This window comes from Marmota marmota, unplaced genomic scaffold (assembly GCF_001458135.2).
Source record: "Marmota marmota marmota unplaced genomic scaffold, marMar, whole genome shotgun sequence".
NCBI classification, from domain to species: domain Eukaryota; kingdom Metazoa; phylum Chordata; class Mammalia; order Rodentia; family Sciuridae; genus Marmota; species Marmota marmota.
This window is the reverse complement of record NW_026000037.1, coordinates 58,816,591-58,828,802: the sequence shown is the minus strand read 5'-3', so window position 1 is coordinate 58,828,802 and position 12,212 is coordinate 58,816,591. Positions and strand designations below refer to the sequence as shown.

Genomic DNA, 12,212 nt, shown 5'->3' with positions numbered 1-12,212 from the left:
CTCCAAAAGGAAGTGAGGTGGGGTGGGATGGGGGTGGGGGTGGGGCTGGTGAATAAGGAAAGTATTTGCAAGACAAGCTAAAGATGGCCTTACCACCAAGGGACAGCTGTTAGTGCAATTGGTGTTCCCTGAACAAACAGGCACTTCCTTTTGAACTTCGACCCCTAAATGTGCCATTGTCACATCAAACCCAGGGTCAGCTTTCAGTATGTGACTAGAGTCGCTCTATTTCATTTTAAAGCTACCAAGAGTTAGGAAGAAGTAGTAGCAACATGTAAGAAACACCCTAAGATGGCCAGGCTTTTTAGCCACTGCAATTTCCTCTTCAACACAATTAAAAACTTAATAAGACAACATCCTTTGGTTTCTCAAAAGATACTGGTGAAACACCCAGAATCCCACAGAATTCAGCACAACTATTTCATTCAACTAGCAGCAGTCCTTTATCAACCTAGAAAAACACATTGAACTGACACTGAATTTCAACTTCTACTATATATCTGATAAACTTAATTCCATTGCCTTTAGCCTGCATTAGGATATAGCAGATGATAGATAATTTACCACAATTCTATGCTTAGTTCAAGTCTGGCTCATCAGTATCTTATGGTGGTCATCATTCCTCAGCACGACAGAACAAGTTTAAGAAGTACGGGAATGCTTCAGTATGAATATGTTTAACACTACTCAACTATACACTTAGAAGTGGTAACAATGATAATTTTCACATTTTACCACAATTAAAAAAATGTATCAGGGTGTAAAGGATTATTATCAGGGTGTAAAGGTGGTTAGCCTAGTTCCTGCCATCTAGAAGTCTTTAATTTATTTGAGGAAATAAATCAACTCAAAGAGCTCTCCTTAGAGGCTCACAAACCAACAGGGGTCTTTTCCATCAGGCAGAAATTTACAGAGAGCCTTCCACATGTAAGGGGTTTGGCTGGGCCAAGAGGGCAAACAGGTGCTGCGGTAGGTGCAAACACCTGTATATGCACAGAGGCTGACTTCTGTTGACTTGAGGAATTCTGAGACAGCTGGAAAAAAAAGTACTATAATCATTTAGAGGGCCTCCAATTATCAGGGGTAGGGGCAATAATGGCTGCATATTTGCTCTCTCTATCCTAGGCCACTATGTGGAAGACATTTAAAAACAAAGATATTGTTCATGAAGGGCAAGGTTATGAAGCCTGGGTTTCATTCTAAAAATTGGCTGCTTTACTGACAGGTGCAAGTATGTGGCAGAGCATTAGGATAGGCTGGGTATCAGATAGCTAGGATTCAAGTTGCATATTGCCACTAACTTGCTGTCCCTAGACATCTTGGTGTCAGTCTTCCTTTCATAGGTTGGACTGGCTAGTGCTTCTCACACATTTTCACTCAATGAAATTTTCTCAAACGTTCTACTCAACGATGGAGGGAGATGGGTATATATGGTGGCATAGCACAAAGTGACCACCTTGAAATGTCTGTAAAACCCCATGTTTCATATTAAAACTTACATATCTTTCATCCTACACTCAAATGATGTAGACTTTAAAAAAACAAGAACACTAACCACCACGTCACCTCAGGAAGATGTTCCATATTTGATTTGTGGCACACCCAGGGGAATGGATGCTGACATCCTGATTATTCATATTCTTATATCACTTCAAAGATATTCCATTTCCTTTCGGATTCATATTTACCTAAAGTCCATACCACTCATCTTGAATGAAGAGACTGAAAACTGACAGTCATTTAGAACCCTTAATGCTAACTTGGTCTCATTTTCCACACCCTGGAGACTCAGTAAGGCCATAGGTCATTTTTACTGACTCAATGCACTGACCATTGGACTAGGATCACAAAGACAGTCAACTGAGCCAGTGGGCACAGGAAGCAAAGACTAGGCTCTCCTGCCATGGAATTCTAGCGTTCACTTCCACCCTGCCCATCGCATGTCCACCACTCAACACCCTGGTATCCACCCACTCTGCAGGACACTTGGAGACTGCACCAGTCAAGACAGTACCAAACTCCGGAGCTGTTGCTACATGGGAAAAGATTTTGCCCTACCTCAAACAAGCCTTGGAAGAACTTCACACAACAAAATGCTGCAGTTCTCTGTAGCTCAAATATAGTTTAAGGAAATGGAGTCTGCCAAACAATTTTAACACATTGCCATTTTCTCCTCCTCCAAGTCCCACATTTCCCCTTCCTCTCCTCAAGTAAACAATGGCATGGCTCCCATCTGCCTGTGAACTGCCCCAACTCCAACTGCAGCCCCCCACCATAAGAAAACTTAACCTTTGACCTGACCACCAAAGGGTAATCTCTGCTATCCACCAGACTGTAAAGATAAGAGCTACAAAACTGCCCGCATGTGAGAGAACTACATTCCTGTTTTAAGAAAGAACTCACAACTTTTTCTGAACAACCCTTGAGGCAGGGTGACCAGCATCTCCATTTTAGTGATGAGGACAAATTAACAGAATGTCCTATGAATAGAAAGTGAGGGAGCTGGGATTCAAGTCCATAGCCAACAGTCTCTAGGACTAAGTTGTTAGTCCTGTGAGGCCAACTTCTGTGCAAGTATCTAGTAACTTATGGCTAGTGACCTAATATTCACTGAGAAATCAGAAGCAACCAAAGAAATTTACACCCTCCCCCCAGGACGCCTACCTTCCTACCTGCACCTGCACCTTAACATGCCTTCCTTTCTCAGACCGTGATCAGCTACCCATGTTCCAAGACCCAGGCTAACTGCCCCACCTGGGTTTCCTCTCACCTCCTCGCAGACATCCCACCTGCAATTCTACCCTTCCTACATTCACTTTTCCTTCTCTACTGAATCATCCTCAATGAACCAGCTTACTGGGACTTTCTCCCATCTTGGTCCCATTTTCCCTCCAGCTTCTTGGCTCTGCTCCCCTCCCCAGCAAACTTGAGAGTTCCCACTCTGTCTACAGTCCCTCCTCTCCTGTCTCTCACAAACCTACTCCAGTTGGCAATGTTCCTGTGCTCTTCCTCACCAATCCTAGGTGAGTGTCATTTGACACTAGTGACCCATGATCCCCTCTGAAACCCCTGCATCAGGTGGCTTCCAGGACAGTACTTCTACTCTTCCCCCCTTGCTGGAGCTGGCTGCCCTCCTCTCCCTAACTCCAGCATGGAGGAACCCCAGGGTGCAGTCCTTAGCCTGCATCCTTGATGATCTCATTTAGTTCGACATTCTAAATAAAACCAAGAAGCCCTTATTTTTTTTAATTTGTTGTTTTTAGATATAGAAGCCCTTATTTTTGTCCTTAACCCACCCTTTCCACCTGAACTTCAGCCTCATTCAACTACCCGTCAATAACTCTATTTGCATATCTAACATCTCAAATCTAATGTGTCAAAATCAAAACTCCTACTCTTCCCCTAAAATCTATCCTTCTCACCACCCTCCCTAAACCATAATACAACTTCATCCTTCCAGCTACTCAGGCCAAAACCTTGGACACCTTCTTTTCTGTCCTCTGCCTCTCTCACCTCCATGGAGTCCAGAGGAAATCCCATTTGACTCTACTTTCAAAACATACCCAGAATCCAACCACTTACTATCATCACTACTACTACCTTGATCCCAACCACTATCCCCTCTCACCTGTCATTACAGAAGCCTCTTAATCACCATCACTACTTCTTTCCTTGCTCAGTCCATCCTCATTGTAGCAGCCAGAGAAATCCAAGTCAGAAAGTGTCATACTCTTCTGAGAACCTGACAATGGCTTCCCATCTCTTTTTGACCCACCAGGCCCTGCAGAGTCTACTCTCAAGGAGACTCCTTGCTGCCTCGTTTTCCTGACATGCCAGGCATACATGCTGCTCTCTCAAGGCCCTTGCACTCTGTTCTGCCAAGAATGCTCTTCCCATTGAGGTCTTCCCTGGCTCTCCCATTGCCAGCCACTCCCCACCCCCAACTCCCTTCCCTTCCTCTATTATTTAACGCCTTCTAAATTCTGCACCTATTACTTTGTTGTTGTCCGTCTTCTCGGTCAGAACCTACATACGGAATTTATTGTGCTTGCTGCTGTACCTCCAGTGCATGCTCAGTGATATCTGTTCATCTGTTGAGATAACTATTTCTACAGGGATCGGGGAAGCTGGCTATGATTTCTCTGGCAAATCTAGAGCATAGTCCCTTCAAAGTCTTCACTTCTCTCTCATGTTCAAATAGGAATAAAACTCCCTATGTCTTTTAGATTGAAATGGAAAACAAATATAAATCAATACACATGCACACACCAAAAAATAATGAACTTACAGAGACTAGTTTCTTATCCCAAGTTATAGAAAAACCGTGTCAGACAGCTCCTGGATGCTTCCAAGGTTTTGGTGGGGGCAGGAATCACCATCTGCCAAAGCTCACCTCTTGGGATCATTCTCTAGGGAGGGTCCCTAGAAAGCCTCTCCATACACCTACGAGCCCTTTCTCAGTTAGTCCTCAGTATCAGCCCTAGCAAGCATTAGAAAGTTCTTGTCTTCCTAAATTGGTTTATCTGATAAAGTATTGAAGTGGCCTTACCTTGCCTAGACATTAAAATGCTTCACTGATCCCTAAAGTCCCCTCCTGCCTTTGCATCTACTTCAGCAGATCTCCTTCATCCTTCCCCAATACCTAGTCCTTGAGCATCTAGAAGAGCCCAGCACAGTCCAGACTGATCTCTGCACTTCAAATTCATGAAAGGCCTCTTTATCACTCTGGTTGTTATATTTTGGGTCATAAATGTCCTCCAAAGGCACATACACCAAAGGCTTGATCACCAGCCTATGGCACCATTGGTAGGTGGTAGAACCTAGTGAAAAGAAGTTAGTCACTGGTGTCCCTGAAAGTGGTACTGGGATCCTCACCCCTGCCTCTCCCTGTTTTCTGTTCACCATAAGGTGAGCAACTTTGCTTTACCATGTGCTCCTGCCATGGTGTTCTGCCTCACCACAGGACTTTAAAAAAAAAAAAAAAAAATCATGTAGCCAACTGATCACAGACTGAAACCTTTCCTCCTTTTAAGTAAGTTGGTTTTCTCAGGTATTTTGTCATGGTTTTCTCAGGTATTTTGTCATAGCAATAGAAAGCTGATTAATACAATCAATCTTAAAGTCCGTTAAGTTCTTAGCTTCTTTCCAACTATTGTCTTAGTTTGGCTCCTGGGCCTAGTATCACTAGCAGTCACAAGTCAGTGACATTTACCTAGAATTATGTCTCTGAATGTCCATCTGATCATATCTGAGCTTCTTTAAACTTTCCCTCAGTTGCAAACTCAGGTTGATTTGTGTTGCAGCAATGCTAGATTCCTTAAGCACTATACACAGATCTCTGTAGCTCACCTCCTCTTCAGGTCTTCCATGTCTTTTTCCTACCTATCTCTAATCTCTCTAGAGTCTTGGAGATTTCTCAACATTTCCATTCCACTACTTTGATGTTTCAATATCTTTGTTCTGAAGAAACAAGCAACCGCACTGCCAACAGAAGGGAGGTCTGGCCATCATCTGACAGACACATGGCAGGAATAGGCCGAGGAAAGACTTCTCCCTCTCCTCATTACGGAGAAAGGGGGACAGGATGGCCCCTCAGTCTCAGAGCTGCTGATGGCCCCCTCATTCTACACCTCTGCCTATAATTCTATTGGATCCTTTAGTTCATTTTATATCATGGTACTTTCCAGGACCACAGAAAACGAACTCTTTGATCAACAGCAGCATGACCTGAAAAGGGTCTGATCTGCAAGGACCGAGTGGGTATTTGGTTCAGAAGGCTTACAGTTCATTTTAGACCCAGAGTAAGATGTCACTGTTTATTACATTTCCATGACGCCCTCATTATGAGTCTACTTTTCAAAATGAAGAAACCAGAGTGACCTTGATATCACTAAGCAAAGCAAACAGGCCTTGAGTAAACAGGCATTACCCTATGCTTCATTTTCTCCTTATATCACAAACCAGTGTGCCCCTTCCTAAGTATTCCAAGGTTTAGTTTTGTCTCTATACTCCCAGGATTAGAAAGCCTATTTCTCCAAAAGTTTTTTTCTTATACTATATCTGACATGGCTTTTCATAAAAAGTGAGCTTCAGACTATATGACATGCAACATAATCTACCTGGTTGGCAAGTAAACATGCAGACACTCGTGGCTTCACGTCACTTTGTTTTCTCCCCTCTGTGTGATTGCTTTTAGTGTCACTTTCCTCTACCTCAAAATTCAGAACAGTCTTCTTTAGCATTCAATTGGGTTTAGAGACTCAAAGGTTTTTTAAATGGTCTTTTTGCCAATTTGGGAATCAATGACGTGACAGCAGCAACCAACACTGAACTCCAGCATGAATGTAAGGTGCGCAGGAGGTGGGTGGGGGGGTCTGCTCCCACTCCAGCCCATGGAAGGTGGTGTTCTATAAACTTGTCAACCTCAGAATGTTGATGTGCTGATTTGGGATTGTCTCGCCTCCTTTATCTAAACAGAAAAGCCAGATAGCAATAGATCAGATAGTGGTCATTTCACCCTGTTATTAGGCTGACAGGAACTGAGTCTGGTGAAGGGCCCATCTGCCTGCCTCGATTCAAGACAAATTAACAATTAGCCTCTGACATCAGTTCCAAGAGATCACCGTTTACAATTCTCAATGCCAGTTTAACAAACCAACCTGCTAAGAAAATACTACTTCTACAATTTGACCATGAATTGTCCAACCATAGGCAGTTTCCCTGTCAATAATCAGCTCTATTTCCATGCAAGCTCCTTCCAACCGCACATCAATGGAAGCAACAGATGAAGGAAAAGAAATCATCAACTCTGCCCTGAGTAGTAGGCAAATGACCTAGCCTCCCAAGGATAAGGATGGGCATGTTTTCTGAGCCAGAGGTCTGAGGAGTCCTGGAAAGCAGACTGCCCAACCCACCCTCAGAGGGTATTCCAGGCTCTGGGCCCAGGGAGTCTCGTCATGCCTGGGCACCCATCGGCCCATTCATCACCTCTGAAAACTAAAACCTCCCTGGGATTTATTTACTGCTTGGTAGCTACAGAAGACTACAGGGCATAGTTCTTCTGAGATGTATCTTCCAACATATGGTAACTTGTTAGAGTCTGTAAACAAGTCAAGATGGCACCTGGCATTTTGCAGAGGGAGTGGTTTGTGAAGTAACGTCAGCGAGCCATTAAGTGTAGAGATTCCTTATTGGTTGACTGCTGTATCTAGTTTATGTTAATTAAGATAAGCTGTGTGTAATGTATATATACCTCTCCTGTCCTACAATAAAGGGCTCCCACTCCCGCTGTATCAATGTACACAAGTTGCTCGTCACCCCCTGGTTATTTTGCTGCAGCTGGACTGCAGCAGTAACTGAATTAAAGAAAAGGAAAACGTACACTTAACTAGTATAAAAATCAAATCCAAAAAGGGAAAGCACATCTAGTGCACAGGCGGGCAGCATGGGAGATGTGGATGGAAGAACTGGCCACATCCCCTGTATGACCTGGTGTCCACATTTCTTTAACTGAACAAAGGCGCAGGCCAGAACTAGTCTAAGGATGATTATCCTTGCTTTATAGCCCAGGAAAGGGAGGCATGAAGAGGTCAGGTATCTGTATCATGTCATAGCTAGCAAATGGCAAAACCAGAGTTGGCCCTGCTGGCCCTAGACTCAGTCCTTACCCATTACACTATGTGCTGCCTTCTGCATAAAGGTGACTGTAAACTTACATTGCAGGAACAGAATCCTGGAGCACACTTTGGAGCAGATCTGGGCTGAGAGAATCCCACCTTTCATAAAAAGAGAGTCCCCAAGTAGCAACCCTGATGACATTTAAGAATCCCTAAGGATCCTTCCAGACATAAAGTTATTAATTATAGAGTTGTACCCAAATCCAAAAGGGGAAAATAGGCGGGGGGGGGGGGGTGGCATTGGCCCCTTACACATTCCTATAGTACTCAATCTTTACTATCCTCCCAAGAGGCTGGTGGGAGTGTCACACAGGCCTCCAGACCCCCATTCTGTAGCTCTTAGGACCCTCATCAAGGGGTGAGCAGCCTCTCCCCTATTCCATCTAAAGAATTAAATATATCTAAGATTCCCTTGCTATCCTTGAGTAACTAAACTGTTCACTATCAATTCACAAGTGCCCTAGCATGCTTATTCCCATTTGACCCCCAACCTAGTCAAGCTGCTTTCAGGACTTCGATGCTCCAGCCATGCTTCTCTAGCTAGACTCCTTGTAACCAACAACCTGGCATCCTGAACACCCACTGTAGTGCAGGTCAACCTGTGTCTCTGGGGTTAAGTTCTAAAGTCTGCCTCTAGGGCAAAAGCCAAGTGTAGTAAAAAAAAAGAAATCATTCACGAAAATCCCCGAGTTGGGACATGGGCCCTTAAACTCAACCAGCAAGAATTCTTGTGTGACTTTGTATTACAGCTATAGCCTCCATTTCCCTCAGCACAGCAGGTCACCAAGGCCTGAGCAGGGAAGGGCAAAGGGTTAAATAAAGGGACTTCTCCCTCTCTTTACCCTCAGCAGAAGAGTTGATTTCACAAGTTAAATTGAGTGTATGATACGACTTCATTGTACTTGCAAGGCACAGGCTAGGTGCTATCAGGCAAAGAAATGAGCATAAGATCCCTGCCCTCACATAAGCTGTAATCCAGATGGGAGAGAGGAGACCATCCCTGAAGATGAAGGACAATAGTCAAACATCATAACTGTCAGATACGTTGCTATCAATAGTCACAGGAAGAAGTTGCTGTGGGGTAGGACAGGTTCTTGAGATTTGATTAGATTCTTTCTTTAGATGGGCTGACTCAGCACTCACCAGTGTTTCAGGCACAACTGGCCTATCATCCAAGCATATGATGGTATTTTGTTTTGTCTCCAGTGTCCCTCTTAGAAATACCACAGAATTCACTGGCCATGTAAGATGTTAGGTCAAGGTCCTTGGGGGAACCTTGTACCACAGTTTCAATACTCCGATTATAAAAAACAAATTAAATCTCAACATAGTGTTAGGCTTAAACAGTCTATACTCTACATGAACTGCTTCATTGTAATAGAGAATCTTATTCTATGACCCTTGAACCTGGCTTTCCCAGCAAATTATTCATACCACATAAATACTTTGACCCTTTCTTCCAAACCTGTCATTACCTGGATAGTCTCACACCAGTCTGTGTTAAAATTAAACCCACCTATTTCTGCTTGTTTGCAGATTCTTAGGACTTCCTCCAAGTCTTCTTGCCCATTTTGGCTTTTTCTCTGCTCTCAGGACTCAAGGTGACCCAGCAACACCTGAAAGATGGCCCTGTGCCACATGGCACTCTGAAGAATGAATGAATGCAAGGAAGCAAGTGCTTAGGTACACATCCTGGACACAGTCTGATCCCTGGCTAGCAAGTCGCACTCCAATGCACTTTTTCAGAAGTAAGGTCCTAAAACTTGATCCATGGCCAGTTGGAATAAGGGTCAATAGGAAGAGAGTCCAGGCACCAACATTTAAATAGACAACCCTGACCCATATGGGAAGCAGTTTAATAAATCAACACAATATAGTGCATTTCCAAAACTCAAAAGCTTGCCAACTTCTCCAGGTCTAAAGGATATTTCTGATTTTTCCTTTTAGAGAGGGCATGAGCATGAGTCAGAAATACCAACTTCAAATCCAGATCCGTTAAGATTCTGTGTAAACAGCTGTGAGACTTTGGAAAAGTCTTCACAACTTGCAACTTAAGGGAGTCAGACTAGATGATATTTAGTTAAGAAAATATGATTTAAATGCTAGGACATCGCAGGTCTGAGTAAATCTAAGAACAAACATCATGGAGTTATAAAAATAGTGATGGTGGGCTTGGAAAGCTTCTAGAACATAGTGGTGATCAGAGAGAAGAAAGTGAGACTTAGGAGCCATTCAAAAATCACTGACACTTCATTCTCCTTCTAGGTCCTGCCCTATGGTCATACAGACCCCTCTCTCCAGAAGGGCTGGGGAATGATTCATAAGATGCATATACCCACAGTCCTCACCTTCACATACCTTCCACCTTTTTGGATGACTCAACTTTAAGTACCTAAGAGAAATTAAAGAGTCCAAAGCACTCAGACCTTGACCTCAGTCACTTCAGATGACCAGCTAATAATCATCTTTCGGAATCTGAAACTTCTGGAGGAAGTTTTACACCATTCCCTCAAGTCCGATGGCTCCTAGAGCTTTAAGAACATCCAATGTGTTTAAGGGCTTTAAGACACAGTATTATTCTGTCATAGAATCTTAACTAGTGTTAAAGACATTATTAAATATTTAGGTGGCATTGTAGAAAATTTAAACCATGAAAATCTATAATGGGTTTTCTATAACAGAGTATTTATCTAATATTCCCACACATCTATGATATTTTACTTCTATCTCAAAGTCATTTGTTCATTAAATTTACTTTTGTTATGAGTCTAATTACAATTCATTGATGTTAACTGCTTTAAGTTTCATAAATGTGATTGAGAATTTAAGATATGAATCAACCAGACCAACAACAACCTTTGGCTTTACTATTTCGCAGCAATACAGTCACAGAATATCAGAACACCTATGCAATATCTGACACACAGTAACTAAGAACACAGATACTGCTTTTAAATTTATCATTAACACCTACCATTTGGTCAGCAAGTATCCTTGCTGAGGAGGCACTGAGTACTCTGCATGTCCCTTTAATCCTCTCAACAACCCTATTAAACAGTGTATCTCCTTTATTATATCTTTATTTTGTAGATAAAGAAACTAAAGTCCAAAGTAAATGAACATTTACTAAATGGCCAAGAAGGGACACTCTCCACCAGTTTCCTGAAATATTCCTATTCATCTTTTCCACGGAGTTTAGGAAACCTGACCAGTTGTTTTAATCTCACTGGCTCTATTATCCACATCCTTGTGGATAAGGGATGCGATACGGGATGCATATGCTGGTTCTCCTGGGAGGACCACTACTACTCCTGAAGCTGGAGTACTCTAGCAAAGTGTGGGGCAACACCAGTCACAAACCACTGTCACCTAACAGTGTGGTTACTGCCTCTGGGCTCCAGAGAAAGACACAGTCCCCTTAAGGTGGCCCTTTTCCCATCTGATGGTCTGACCAGCTACTCCCCTCAGTAAGCCCTAAAGAAAAGCATTTCTATTAGAAGGCCTCAAGCCCAGTCACAAGCTTCTTACCCTGGGGAAGGCCTACAGCAGCTCTAATACCAGAGAAGCCCAGCAGCAGTGACAAGTTAGAGCAGGCATGTTGCTCACCTTCATGACAGAGATTCCTGGCTAAAGGCACACTGTACAAATCTCCATCCCAAGGACAACTCTTGCCCCAGTGCTTCCCCTTCACATCTGCTTGGACAAGTACCCCCAAAAAGCCAGAATGCCAAGGGGAATGCATTCCCTCTGCTGGCCCACAGACACTTGTGCACTAACAAGTTCAAATCATGTGGGTGAAAACACAGCTACACACAGTATTCTAAGACACTAAATGTCATCCATTAACTGAATTAGCAGAAACCACCTTTCATTTCAGATTTACAGCTTAACAATTTCTTCTATAAGAAAGCAGAGTATAAGCAGCTGGCCAGGCCTGCAAACTCAGACCACCTGCCTGCAGACGCCCCTCCCTCAGCTAGTGTCTCTGCTTCACCTAGCAGGTGTTGTCAGAAAAAAAAAAAATGACTTTTAGATGCGGATATACACAATGTTCACAAATTCCAACGATGTTAACCAATGAAATCAATGTTCCCACAAGCTCCAAAGTCCCAAAAGAGGGACAGTAAAATATCCTTCATGCTGTGGCTGCACTTTGCTTTCTCCGGTCTGTTGGTCCTGGAAGGACCTGGGTTCAACTAAAGGCCTGGGTGGGGAGGGGGTCCTTTTGTTGTTAGAGTCTGTTTTTCCGTAGCACGGATCAAGAATGCAGCCCCACAGCGATTAAGGAGGCTTAGCTCCAGAATACCCTCTTGGGTCTAAAGAGATCATGTGGGAACCAAATAGTTTTAAAAAGAAAAGGAGAGGCAAAGAGCACCGGTCTCCACTTTCTCCTCTGAAGAGCACAGCCCTGGTGGGGGGTTGTCACTTCCGAACCTTGTTTGCTAAGTCTCAGCTCAAGATCGGACATTTTGCTTTTACCCCCTTGGCTGAGCCTGCCCAGTGCAGGGGTGCAGCGGGTCTCGGGTGCGGCCGAAC

The 12,212-nt window shown here is 43.5% G+C and overlaps 1 protein-coding gene across 3 annotated transcripts in view; it reads right to left on the bottom strand.

The window, feature by feature from the left end:
- The window catches only part of Itga6 (integrin subunit alpha 6), a 79,402-nt gene that overhangs the window by 66,054 nt on the left and 1,136 nt on the right, over positions 1-12,212 (bottom strand). The window lies entirely within an intron of this gene.